Source organism: Kogia breviceps, chromosome 12, assembly GCF_026419965.1.
Source record: "Kogia breviceps isolate mKogBre1 chromosome 12, mKogBre1 haplotype 1, whole genome shotgun sequence".
NCBI classification, from domain to species: Eukaryota; Metazoa; Chordata; class Mammalia; order Artiodactyla; family Physeteridae; genus Kogia; species Kogia breviceps.
Window position 1 is genome coordinate 17,863,820 of NC_081321.1, and position 12,586 is coordinate 17,876,405.

General features: G+C 35.5%; 1 protein-coding gene across 25 annotated transcripts in view; it reads right to left on the bottom strand.

Moving 5' to 3' along the window:
* SOX5 (SRY-box transcription factor 5) overlaps nucleotides 1-12,586 on the bottom strand; it is a 1,010,478-nt gene that overhangs the window by 67,120 nt on the left and 930,772 nt on the right. The window lies entirely within an intron of this gene.

Sequence of the window (12,586 nt, forward strand, 5' to 3'; positions counted from 1 at the left end):
TTTATTTCTTTAAAATTCAGATGAACTCCCACACTCTACTCTTTCATTCCTACACATCTTTGCACAGGTTGTTTCATTTTCCTTCAAAAACCATGTAAATGGCACATCTTCTGGAAGCCTTTCCTTATCTTCCTATTTCTCCCCAGGTTGTGTTGAAAACTTTTTTCCTTTTCTCCAGATTATTCTTTGATTAGTACTTAGCCCACAGTATTTTAATTGTTAGTTTATTTGCTGCCTTCCCCATTACACTGTACAGTGTTAATTATTGTTCTTTTTTATTCTACCAGTGTCCAGTGTATTATAGGTGCTAAAAAGGTGTTTATTGAACAAACCTCAGTATTGACATCTTCTAAAAGTGACTCTAAGAAGCTTCACCTATGAATAACATAGTCATTACACGATATTTTAAAAATTATATAAACCAGTGAACAAACATATAGCACTGTTTCAAGCAAAATGTGAAGTCTATTGATATATCTCTTTCCGAAGGAAGACATTCTTATTCCTATTTTCCCACTAGAAGATATCTCATTTAGGATAAATCATATTTTATTAACTGTGCATTCTAAGTGGCTCTTGTTTTTAAAAAGAGAATTCATTTCAAAATATATTTTGAAAGAATATTTTTTAAAACTTTTAAAAATATTTCTTTTTGTCTCATTAAATTCCTTAATGTTTTATTTAAGATGCCCAGAATTCTAGAACATAACTTGGTTACACCAAAGGCCCAAAAGTTCACCTGACAATAGCTAAGAATATGTGACTGAAATAATAACAAAAAATGTGTACAGATACATGATCTTAGATAATGTTGTATTAATATATTTAATTGCAAAAATAGACATATAGTGAAGACTATATCACAGATAGTGATAACTAAGGTTTCAATTCATATTAAGATTGAGTAGTATAATATAAACATTTAATCTAGTAAACATTTATCGACTGCATATTATGGGGTAGCCACTTAAAATTCAATGGGTAAAGAAAGTGCTTGTAATATGATTAATCTGATGGAATTGATCTTTCCTTCATTTAGTTTGTTGCAAGTCCATAAATTATGGTCCCAGATACAACAGATCAGAATTCCAGCTCACTGCAACTCTGTGTATGCTAATAGAAAAAGACAAGCAAAACCAAATCAAACAAAAACTACCCAGAGGTTCTCTTAAAATTGGATCAGAACCATCATTTTTTAGATAAATGACAGCACTATCTGCATGAAAACCGGTGCTAAAAATTCCATCACTTGACCCAAAATTTTTGTCTTGCCCTGTATTTATATAGGGTTGACCTGAATATTGAGCTCCCGCAGACTTAAAATGAAACTTTGATCCTCAAAAGAGTTGCATGGAGAAGTATAGAAAACAAAAATCTGTACCTATTTAAGGACATTCCTACTGCTGTCATAATGCTTTTGTACATACTTCACAACAGCATTTTTTCCTTATGTTATTTTAAGTACTACTGGAAATACCACAAGAGAAAATTTTTTGCAGTACTTCATCCTTTCTATTTTTGGTCTCAATTTCTTTTTCTCCTATTATGAAATATCTACACTGCCAAAAGTCATCAAAATTGCACAACAAACCATAATAGCTCAAATTATATAATAAACTAGAAAAAATAAGATTCTTTGGTTATTGAAAGGCCCAATTTAAATGAAAGTCTCATATGGAATCTCAGTACTGATAACTGGTCTTGCAAAGAAATCTAACAGAGCTTTAATAAAAAATATTTTGTGGTTTTATGAAAATGTAAGGTTTTTAGTCTTTTCTGGTATTGGCAAACAATTTGGGGGAATATACTTTTTTTTCTATTTAAGTATACTATTTTTTCTTTCATATTATTTTGGTAATGTAAAACCTGTAAAGTAAGAATTCTGGTCTTCATTTTTCTCTAAATTTAGAGATATCATCCTTATTCTTTTTTTTTTTTCATCTGTATTCTTTTGAAAAACCAAAATCATAAAGGATGAATGGTTGGGTTCTGTAAAAGTCACCCTATGGAATCAGCTAGTCCATAGGTGGAAGTACGCGTGCTAAAAGCTGTGGGATATTGCAATTGTAAGTCCTGCAGCTCATAAAGGGCGGGGGCTAGAATTCTAAGAAGCATCCAATTATATTATCTACAAGGAGGTCCAGGACTAGGAAAGGGGTACATTCTTCCCTTGAGAACCTGAGGACACCTAAGTACGTGATTCAAGTTAAGGAAAACTGCTAACTTTTCATATTTAGACACTTGCATTTTTAGACATGCTGCCTCCCAAGAAGCACTCTATTAAACAAGTTCTTAGCAATATTCAATATTCTAAGCCATTAAGAATGTACTTTTCAAATTTAATATTTATGATTAAAATTTTCGTGAGCAAAATTCTGATTTCAGTATAGAAAAAATTTCAAATCTATTTTCAAGTAAAATAAGAGAATTCTAAGATTATTCCCTATTTCAAAAAAAAAAAAAAACACCAAGAGCTGTTCTATATTTTGAATCCTATTCTGTACCCCCCTGTTCTCCAACTTGAAGATATGTGAGATAAGGAATGTATGCTTGCAAGTTCCTCTGATCATATTAAGTAGACTCTAGACCAGCGGTCCCCAACCTTTTTGGCACCGGGGACCAGTCTCATGGAAGACAATTTTTCCACGGACAGGGGTTGGGGGGATGGTTTAGACGGTAATGCGAGTGATGGGGCACGATGGGGAGCTGCAGATGAGGCTTCACTAGCTCTCCCGCAGCTCACCTCCTGCTGTGCGGCCCGGTTCCCAACAGGCCGCAGATTGACACCAGTCCGCAGCACGGGATTTGGGGACCCCTGCTCTAGACAATAATTCACATTGACTGTGAATTACACCACTCACTGTGCATATGATGAAGGCATTTTTTTCCCCCACATTTAATACTAATCAAGTTACACATTTTTTTTCTAGTATTTGTTCAAAAAACTATAATTAAGAATGACTGCGTTCTTTAGTTGATTATTAGAAGAAATGAGAAACTGCAAGAATGATGATGGAGTTCACTATTCTATAGCTTTTTGGACATCTCTGGATTAAAATAGTCTCTCTTTCTCCTTAACTTTGTGCAATTAATGCCACTACCATATTGTGTGTGCATGAGAAAATGTGAAAAGAGGAATAACTAAAAAGGAATCCTTCTTCATGGAATATAATACAACAAAATAGATACATTAGAACTTTGTATATAAACTCAATATAAGTAAAATAAATAGGATTTTAAGTGCCTTGTGAATGTACATGCTTAAATAAATCATATAATGAGTTTTAACAAGAAAATAATCACATTATAGAACTTTTACATAAACTTTATAAAAGCTTTTTTTAAGTGGGTGGCATTGCATGTTTATATGACAAAAAGTGTGACTTCAATAAAGCTTGTAACTGGAGGAAGGGAGAAGGGAGGAGGGGAGGAGAGGGAGGGAGAGAGAGATGGAGGAAAGGAGACAGGGAGAGACAGACAGACAGTAAGAGAGAGAATGTGTGGCTGATTTTGAAAGAATGTTGTCCTCTCAAAGCAAGTTTATCCCAATGATGAAAATAATGCTCTTCATAATTTTAAAACTGCCCTGTTGTAACTGTTTTAAGGCTGTAGCACATTTTTCACTGATTTTTTTTTTTTTTTAAAGATAGCTAAAAGTCTGTTGCACTTGGCAGGTTCACTGGAATCACACTGGGTTATAAAGTTTTGGGTAAAAATCAAAAATTAAAAAAAACAAATGTCAAAAGTAAAAATCTGATTAGAAATTAGGGTCTGTTTTCTCATGTGACTTGTAAACCTACTCACAAAAGAGATCAAGTAAAATAAGAATTTTAAAACTCTTATCAACACTAGCATATAGCAATTATGATTTTTTGAGATGACTTTTAAAAACCAATACTTAGGTGTTAGTACCAAAATATCACTCCAACAACTCAACCTTGCAATTTGCTTCCTATAGGTGGTATCAGGTACTATCAATTGTGTGTGTTTTCATCTATTACTAATGAAAAAAACCTGATAAAGTAAGTGAATCTAAAGAAAACCCAGGAAATAGTGTAGGCTAAATCCGTACTCCAGGTGAATAGTGTCGGCTAAATCCGTACTCCAGGTGAAGAGTGTCGGCTAAGTCCGTACTCCAGGTGCTTACTTGCTGCCTGCCCTTAACAGGCTTTAATGTGATTGTCTTTTTCTGTCTGTATCCCTTCACCACATCCCTCACCACATACACTGTGCTCCATGAGGGCAGAGAACCATCTACACTGTTCAACAGTATCCTTAAGTCCTAGGACTCTGACAGACACATCATAAGCAATTAACTTGTCAATTAATTTGTTGAATTAAATTGTCTTGTCTCTCCAATGGCAAGGTCCAGAATGTGTCATTAGGACTCAAATTCCAGAGTGTTTCTAGGGAAGTAATGTAGCAACACTTAAAATATTAAGTAATTGGTCCAAAAGATAAAAGGAAAAAAATTCCTTTGCCTGAAAGACACCATACCCTAAGAAAAGAATACAATGAATAGATAGTTACAAGAGTTTAATAAGTCGTATGACAAATGGAAAATACATAATTTCTCTTTTAAAGTGAATGCAATTAGAATAAAATTCAAAACTTAACATGAAAAAGTCCTACCTGATGTGGTCTTTCTCATTTTCAATTTCATTTCTTATTCTCCCTCATGTTCTTTGCATTTCAGCTACCCCGGCCTATTTTCTAAACCTTGAATTTGTCAACCTCACTCATATATTACAGTCTCTATAACTGCTGTTCCTCCTGTTTGGAATACCTTTTTCTCAGACCTTTGCAGGTACTTTCCTATTCATGACTGAAGTCTCAGAGAGGGCTTCCCTTATAGCTCTGTCTCAAGGAGATTCCCTTGCGTGTCCCTAGGCACTCTTTTACCCTTACTTTCTTCACAGCACTTACCAATATATGAAATTGTCGGTTTAATTGCTCACAGTTTATCACTTCCCATTAGACTGCAGAATCTAAAGAAGACACAGTGTCCTGTTCATAGCTGCAGTAGCTGTAGTTCTGTCTTGAACTGAATTTGGCACATGACAGGCATACATTAATATTTGTTGAATCAATAATGGTAGATGTAAGCATAGGGTGTTAGCGAACACTAAAAAGGTACAGTCCTTTAAAGAACGAGAAAACAACAGAGCTAAGTGGTAGAGACCAATTCCAAGTGATACTGTTTAGGCTCCTAATTAAACCACATCTGAAATCAGAATAACATTTTTAAAAATGTGACTGAATACATTTCCTTTTTGCTTAATCCAGTTTGGGTTGGGTTTCCTATTATTTTACTAACAAATACAGTTGTCATTCAGTGAAACCATAGTTTGAAATCCTGGAAAGTTGATTACAGTTCTACTTAAATAAGAATACTGTGACATTAAGTTACTCTGAATAAAATAATGTCACCTCCAAGAAGGGAATAAAGACACAGACCTACTAGAGAATGGACTTGAGGATATGGGGAGGGGGAAGGGTAAGCTGTGATGAAGTGAGAGGGTGGCATGGACATATATACACTACCAAACGTAAAATAGATGGCTAGTGGGAAGCAGCCGCATACCACAGGGAGAGCAGCTAGGTGGTTTGTGACCACCTAGAGGGGTGGGATAGAGAGGGTGGGAGGGAGGGAGACGCAAGAGGGAAGACATATGGGAACATATGTATATGTATAACTGATTCTCTTTGTTACAAAGCAGAAACTAACACACCATTGTAAAGCAACTATACTCCAATAAAGATGTTAAAAAAATAAAAATAATGCCACCTCATGGAGTAGTGGACTCCTTCTGTCATTGCAGCAGACTAGGCAGAGGCAAAGTAACCTCATGACTGAGTTATTGTGTGTTGGACTGAATACTTGCTGCGTTTCCTTCTTACTGAAGCTTCCATAATTCTATAAACAAAACACCCCATACAATTTGTTAAATAAATAAAACTTTTGAATACTTTCGGTTTTGAACTTGTCTGCCTTCAGCTTAGAAGGTTACATCTTTTTATTTTTTTGACTCAAATTTACATCTGTTTAATTACTGTATTATTTTCTTTCTACTCTCTATTTTATAGTGTTTAAAAATATTAGTGGAATGCTTGGTTCTGTCTAGAGAACGATCTATTGATAAAACTGAACAAATAAATATGCATATATTCTATTTTCCATCAATCTAAATAAGACATTAATAATTTGCTGTCATGTAGAAAACAAATCTATCCTTTTTGGGGCATCTCTATTTAGACTACTAAAATTCTTCCTATTTTTTGAATAGGAAAGAATGATTAAGCAGAAGGTATTCAAATGAATCAAACCTGACGTTTAGAGTCGTCCTCCATGGTTTCACCTCTCAATTCTCTATTCAAACATTTCTAGTACAGGTCAAGGCTAAAGGGGTGAAAAGGGGTCGATAATCAATAGCTCAAATGAGGCACTGATCAATCATTTAGGATAGAAAAGAAAGGATTTTAATTGACTTGAAGAATGTTTTAGGAAGCCCAAATTATAAATGATTCCCTAAAAGGAAAGATAACTACAGAAGTGCACTTTCGCTCTCTCAGTCTCACGTATTGATGACTTACATTTAGCCATGATGTATATTGACGTTGTACTAGACCCCCCCCCCGCCATACAGGGACATCCTTTCACATTGTTCTGTTTTTCTTCCTCACACTGTTTAGGTTTTAACTGCCTGGTTTTAACATTAAAATGCTTTCAACATGTAGCTTTTCGGATGGTGAATCTGCATCGTGTGGGACCTATTTTAGCGGGCAACTTCCGCTTAAAAAATGGGATTCTGTGGATCTTCCTGTCTCTGTACATGCTCAACACCCTCTTGTCTCCCCCATGGTTTGCATTATTAAAAAGCTTTGACATGGATCATCAGAGCTGGCTGCTGTGTTCCAAACAGGTTCGTGTCAAAACAAAATCAGTGTATCCGGGAACACAGGCCAGGCCAGCTGAATTCAAAGGATATTACCTAAATCCCTCTGTAAATTTTGCCTTTAAAAAAAATGCCAACACTATAACTAGTCTGTCTCTTTATTTTATAATTTTTATTGTTTTTATGTTACAAATGTCCTCCCCCCACCCCCAGCCCCGCTTTCCGAGTCTTAAGAATATATCACCAAATGACCTACTTGGACATTTAAAACCACTGTGCTCAGAAAAGCCTCTGTTTAAGTACCTATAGCTGTTTGAGACTCCTGTCAACTGAATACAAATGAAACGGAAAGGAGAAGCCTCGTCACAGGGGTTCTGCTGATAACACTTCGTTGAACGTATTTCAGTTTAGCAACAAGGGGCCACAAAAAGAAAACTATTTTATTGAAAATGACAGGGCGACTATGTTATGCCCACTGTAACCATGTCCCACACAGGAAGTGACGATAACGGTAATGGGCCACATTTACAGTTTAACTCTATGGGGTGATTCCTCTCAGATGAATTCACCTCTTGAGTATGACACATCCATATGACATCTCAAAGGCTCACAAAATTGTTATTTCATAGATATTGAAATACAGGGGGAAGGAGGGGCGCTCGATAGCTGTTCAACAAAGCACGAAGCAGCTGTACGGAGCAAGGTGTTAGGGAGATTCTAGCATTTAATTGATATGCCAGACAGTGTTTAAAGCATAAGAATAGAAAATGGCCAATTTAAATGTGGTTATAATTAACTGAGGCTAACATTCCGTTCTGTTCTGAAGTTTTAGGAGACATGAAATCTACAAAAGTACCAGGTCTAATAGTTTCAGGAGGGATCCGTGGTTTTATTTGACCTTACATATATAGATGAATGGAAGCGCCTCTTTGATTAGTGCTATTTAAGCACTGTGGATTACTTAGAAATACTATATTCGGAGACCAGATCTGACCCTGTGTAGTGAGTAATGATTATTTGAGATCTTGACCTGAAAAGCTCTAAAAATAAGTCAAATAGTAGTATTCTAGGAATTCTTACATATCGGAAATCACATCTCTAGCAACTACTACTACTAAAAATTTTATATGGCCAGATAAAATGTGCAACTATTAACTGAAGTTATGATTATGTTGAGCAATGCTTTCTGAATTTTTCCTGATGGCACTCACTACTCTGTGGAGGCCTTAGTACTTCCTGGTCCATTTCAAACTTATGAAATCTCTTTGATGTCTTTTGCTTTATCTTGAAAGGATGTTTTTGTCAAATATTAAAAATAGTGTTTTTATAGTTAGTGTGGTGGTGGTTTTTTTTTTTTTTTTTTTTGCGGTACGCGGGCCTCTCACTATCGTGGCCTCTCCTGTCGCGGAGCACAGGCTCCGGACGCGCAGTCTCAGCGGCCATGGCTCACGGGCCCAGCCGCTCCGCGGCATGTGGGATCCTCCCGGACCGGGGCACGAACCCGTGTCCCCTGCATCGGCAGGCGGACTCTCAACCACTGCGCCACCAGGGAAGCCCTGTGGTGGTGGTTTGACTTGGTTGTGGTTAGGCTTTTTGTGCACTTTTGTAGTGAGCCTTACCCCCAACTGGCATTACAGAACACTGTCTCAAAGTTAGCAAAAAAGCTTCATTTCCTAAATCTCCTGTTAGAACTAATTTTCAGTTAAGATGAATCATGATTATCCTCTGATTTCTCATACTCCCAACATACAGTGCTAAGTAATCTTGTGTGTATATGTACCGTAGTTTGTGACTTATAGTATTAAACTATAAAATTCTACCCTGTGGATCAGTGTGTACTGATAAAATGCTTACTTGCTAGCATGAAACTATGTGATTGGAACCATTATAGCAAAAAATAGGTGCCCTAAGAGGAGTCATGGCACTCCTGACATTACTAACACAAGCACCTGGCTACCAATGCAGAAAAGATCTTCATTTCTGTGTCTGTGAAAGAGGATCAGATAAAACAATACAGTTCCACTTCTTGCTTCTGAATTCGAAACAATATGTATAAGGATATTGCCCCTGAAAGTGTCTGATTGTGTCTGGTCAGCTGGCTAGGGCTTTTTCTGGCTTGTTGGAAAAATATTTGTTTTCCTTGTCCTAACTCCCAGGTGCTACTGCTGAGCAAATGGGAACATCACTGCCAGAAGTATTTGAAAAGAACAAAAAAAATTGATTTGGACAATCTATGTGCTCCTGTCATTGACAGAGACACAACTGCGACCAGGGGTATGACTAGGGTCAGAGCAAGGTTAAAAGAAAAGCACCCAGGAATTCTCTCTTGTCATCAGCTTTTCAATCTAACTACTCTTGGTTAGCTGCAGGCAATATATAAGTTTTCATCAAATACCAAGAGACGTTTCATAGTATTTACAAGTTGCACTTAAAATTTTCCCAAGAGGTGGCTACTTGTGCAATAGCCACCAAATGTGGAGTTCAGATGGTCAGCACATCTATGACATAGGAGGATTTCCTGACAACATGGAAATTATAAGCTTATTCGTTACCAACAATTGCATGAGTTGTATGTGAAACCAAGTAAAAATATTCCTCCTCCTAAGATACCTATTTTAAGACTGATATTCTGTTATTTTTAAAAGAAATAATTTATTCTTACCAAACAAATATTATCAAGAGATCAATTACTATCACAAAAGAAGGGCTATTTAGTTTTTTTTAAAAGATTGCAGCAAACAATGCAGAAAACCATTAAAGAAATATGTGGTGCAAAAATGAAAGTCACTGAATAAATTGTGTCCATTCTGTGGCAGAAAGCTAAACTATAAACAAATCAATTTAAACATTTGTTAAGGAACAGAAGCAGATTCAGAGCAGCAATACTGTCTATGAGATTCAAGGACCAATACTGCTAAACAAGACTTTAAATAATTTTCCTTAATATGAGAAATAGAATTATTTCTAAAATTTCCTTTAAACTTGATCTCTTGTACACATAAGTTCAAGATTTCATACGTTCAAAGTTTTTTTATTTAAATCAATATTTAGCTATATGGGGTGGTAAATGAGGAGTTTGGGATTAACATATACACACTACTGTATATAAAATAGATAATCAACAAGGACCTACTGTATAGCACAGGGAACTCTACTCAGTATTCTATAATAACTTATATGGGATAAGAATCTGAAAAGGAATGAATATATGTATATGTATAACTGAACCACTTTGCTGTACCCCTGAAACTAACTCAACATTGTAAATCAACTATACCCCAATATAAAATAAAAATTAAATTAAAAAAATATTTAGCTATAAACTCAGCTGTGAGGATACACATGAGCTAGGAGAATATCCCTGAAGAACTAAATATTAAAAAATTACTCCTGGAGTGGGATCCAGAGGGGAAAAAAATTAAATAAGTGCTAAAGAGACAAGTGTACATGTATTAAGAAAGATGTTATGTAACACCTGAGAAATTTTTAAAACCTGCTGATAGCCTTAATTTTTCAACCTTTGGCAAAATATATTATAAAAAAAATTCTTGTCTCTGTGCATAATATAATCAAGGCATAAAAAATAAGGAAAAGTTAAGCAATGACAATATGTCAGGCACTAATGAAAACAGTTCAAAACAGTAAGTTTAAAGACATATAATTCAACCAGCAATGCTATCCAAGTTCTCCAATGCAGATTTTGAAGAGAGCAGATTTCTTTTTGTGTTTTCACGTTTATGGTACACACTTCCTGTCTGCAGTTTTTAGAGGGTCACTGTGAGTCCTCTAAAGGTTTCTTTATCATTTAATATTATAAATAATTATGTTCCTAAGTGGCAGTTCAAAGCTCAGTACAGCACTCGTACAACACCACGGGAAGATCAGGTGACCTTTCTACAATTCTCCTCTCTCTGGTGCTGAGGACAGACAAAGTGATATGTCTGTCATACGCCATTACCATTAGAACAGAATCTTGTTCTTTTATTACAACTGAACTCCGCCAGATTTCTCAGCAGGAATGCTAAGTGAAATCAATGTCTTGGATTTCCAGGCTGAGCTTGGAGGTCACAGCCACTCTATCATTTCTCAGCATTATCCTTTCTAGTGCACACACAACCCCCTCAAGCCTCCAACTGGCACACAGCAGATTGAAAACAGCATGCATCAGAGGACTCATGCTGTACAATTTTACAGTCTTTTGGAGTCCCTTCCCTTTGATTCCCTCCTTCCATTTTTTGCAAATTGCAAATAGGTTTTGTTTGTGTCCTTCTCTGGAGTTGTGAGTCAAAGGCAAATCTAGGAAGAAGGGCAGGCAAGAAAACCCAGAGAAAACGGTTGATTTTTGACAGCTGTCAATAAGATCATTTTCCTTACATCATCACCTAGATGTGGCTTATGATTCTACTTTTCTATTGAAAGTACAGTAAAGGTACTTTCAACATAAATCATCAGTTTGGCTTATGCCAGGTAGGTAGGCAGATAACACAAAGCTAAATAAAATAATTCTATTGTCTAGTAAGACAGACATGAAAATCCACCAATAAAACACACAGAAAATGCCTCCAGGACACTAAGAATTGATTGTTTCAAAATATATATATAATAATAAATGATAACAATGATATATAACTAAAATGGCTTGGTGAAGGCAAAATGTTTATTATACCATGTATAAATGTCAATTTCAGCCTCTAAGAAACTAAATTCATGTATTGAAATGGGACCTCTTTATTTATTGTTGCTTGTATTTTTTTAGCTATGTTCTTCATTAAAATGACAACAGTAATATTTATTGGTCTGGCTATTTTTAACCCACTAAACTTTACTGCTTAGCTAAAGCACCAAGCACATTGAAGACATCTTTTCTGACAATAAGGATGGGGGTAGGCAGTATGCTAGAGAACAATGAGCAAAGAAAGGACATATTTTTATTAAATCGTGGCTGTTTCTTAAAAAGAGGCACTTTATTCTGGGTTAAACTTTTTATGTATTTTATAATAATTGTAGGTGGGAAAAAATACAACATCCATGGTTTTCTTAAACTTTATCATGATAGAGAATTCACGAAGGCTAATTTTCCAAAAGTGAAATTTAGCGATAAACTATAAATATACTTTTAAAATTATGTATAATCATAGCTTATAGAAACACAATCCACTTTTTTACTAGTACTAAATAAACGGAGGTGTTTAAAACCATAGAATATGGCAGAATTCTAACATTACTGAAATAATCAATCTGCATCCAGTCTGTGGAGTTCTATGAATGTCTGGAACTATATAGCTCATAAAGCAATGTCCTAATCTTGGCCAACTTTCAGTCACTTTTACATTTGCCATGGTTACCTAAGAAAGTATTGTAGCAAGTGCTCAATAAACATTTGAATGGATGAATGAATGAATGAACAAATAAACAGATGCATAAATGGATGAGGCTGACTGACATCAAAAGCTTCATGATTATCTGAGTTAAGTCACTTGCGGAGAAGATATTAACGATAAAAAGTAATTCTAGGAACCAGGAAAAACCCATTAGTTCTTTACAAGTGAACTATATACTATAAAATCATAAGATGAAACATCCTAATGTAAAGCATGATTATAAAACATGATGTGAGATCACATTAATAAGTCATGGGAAAAAACCCAGAATGATGCCTCACAGAGTTACTTGTGTGTGACAATGACCAT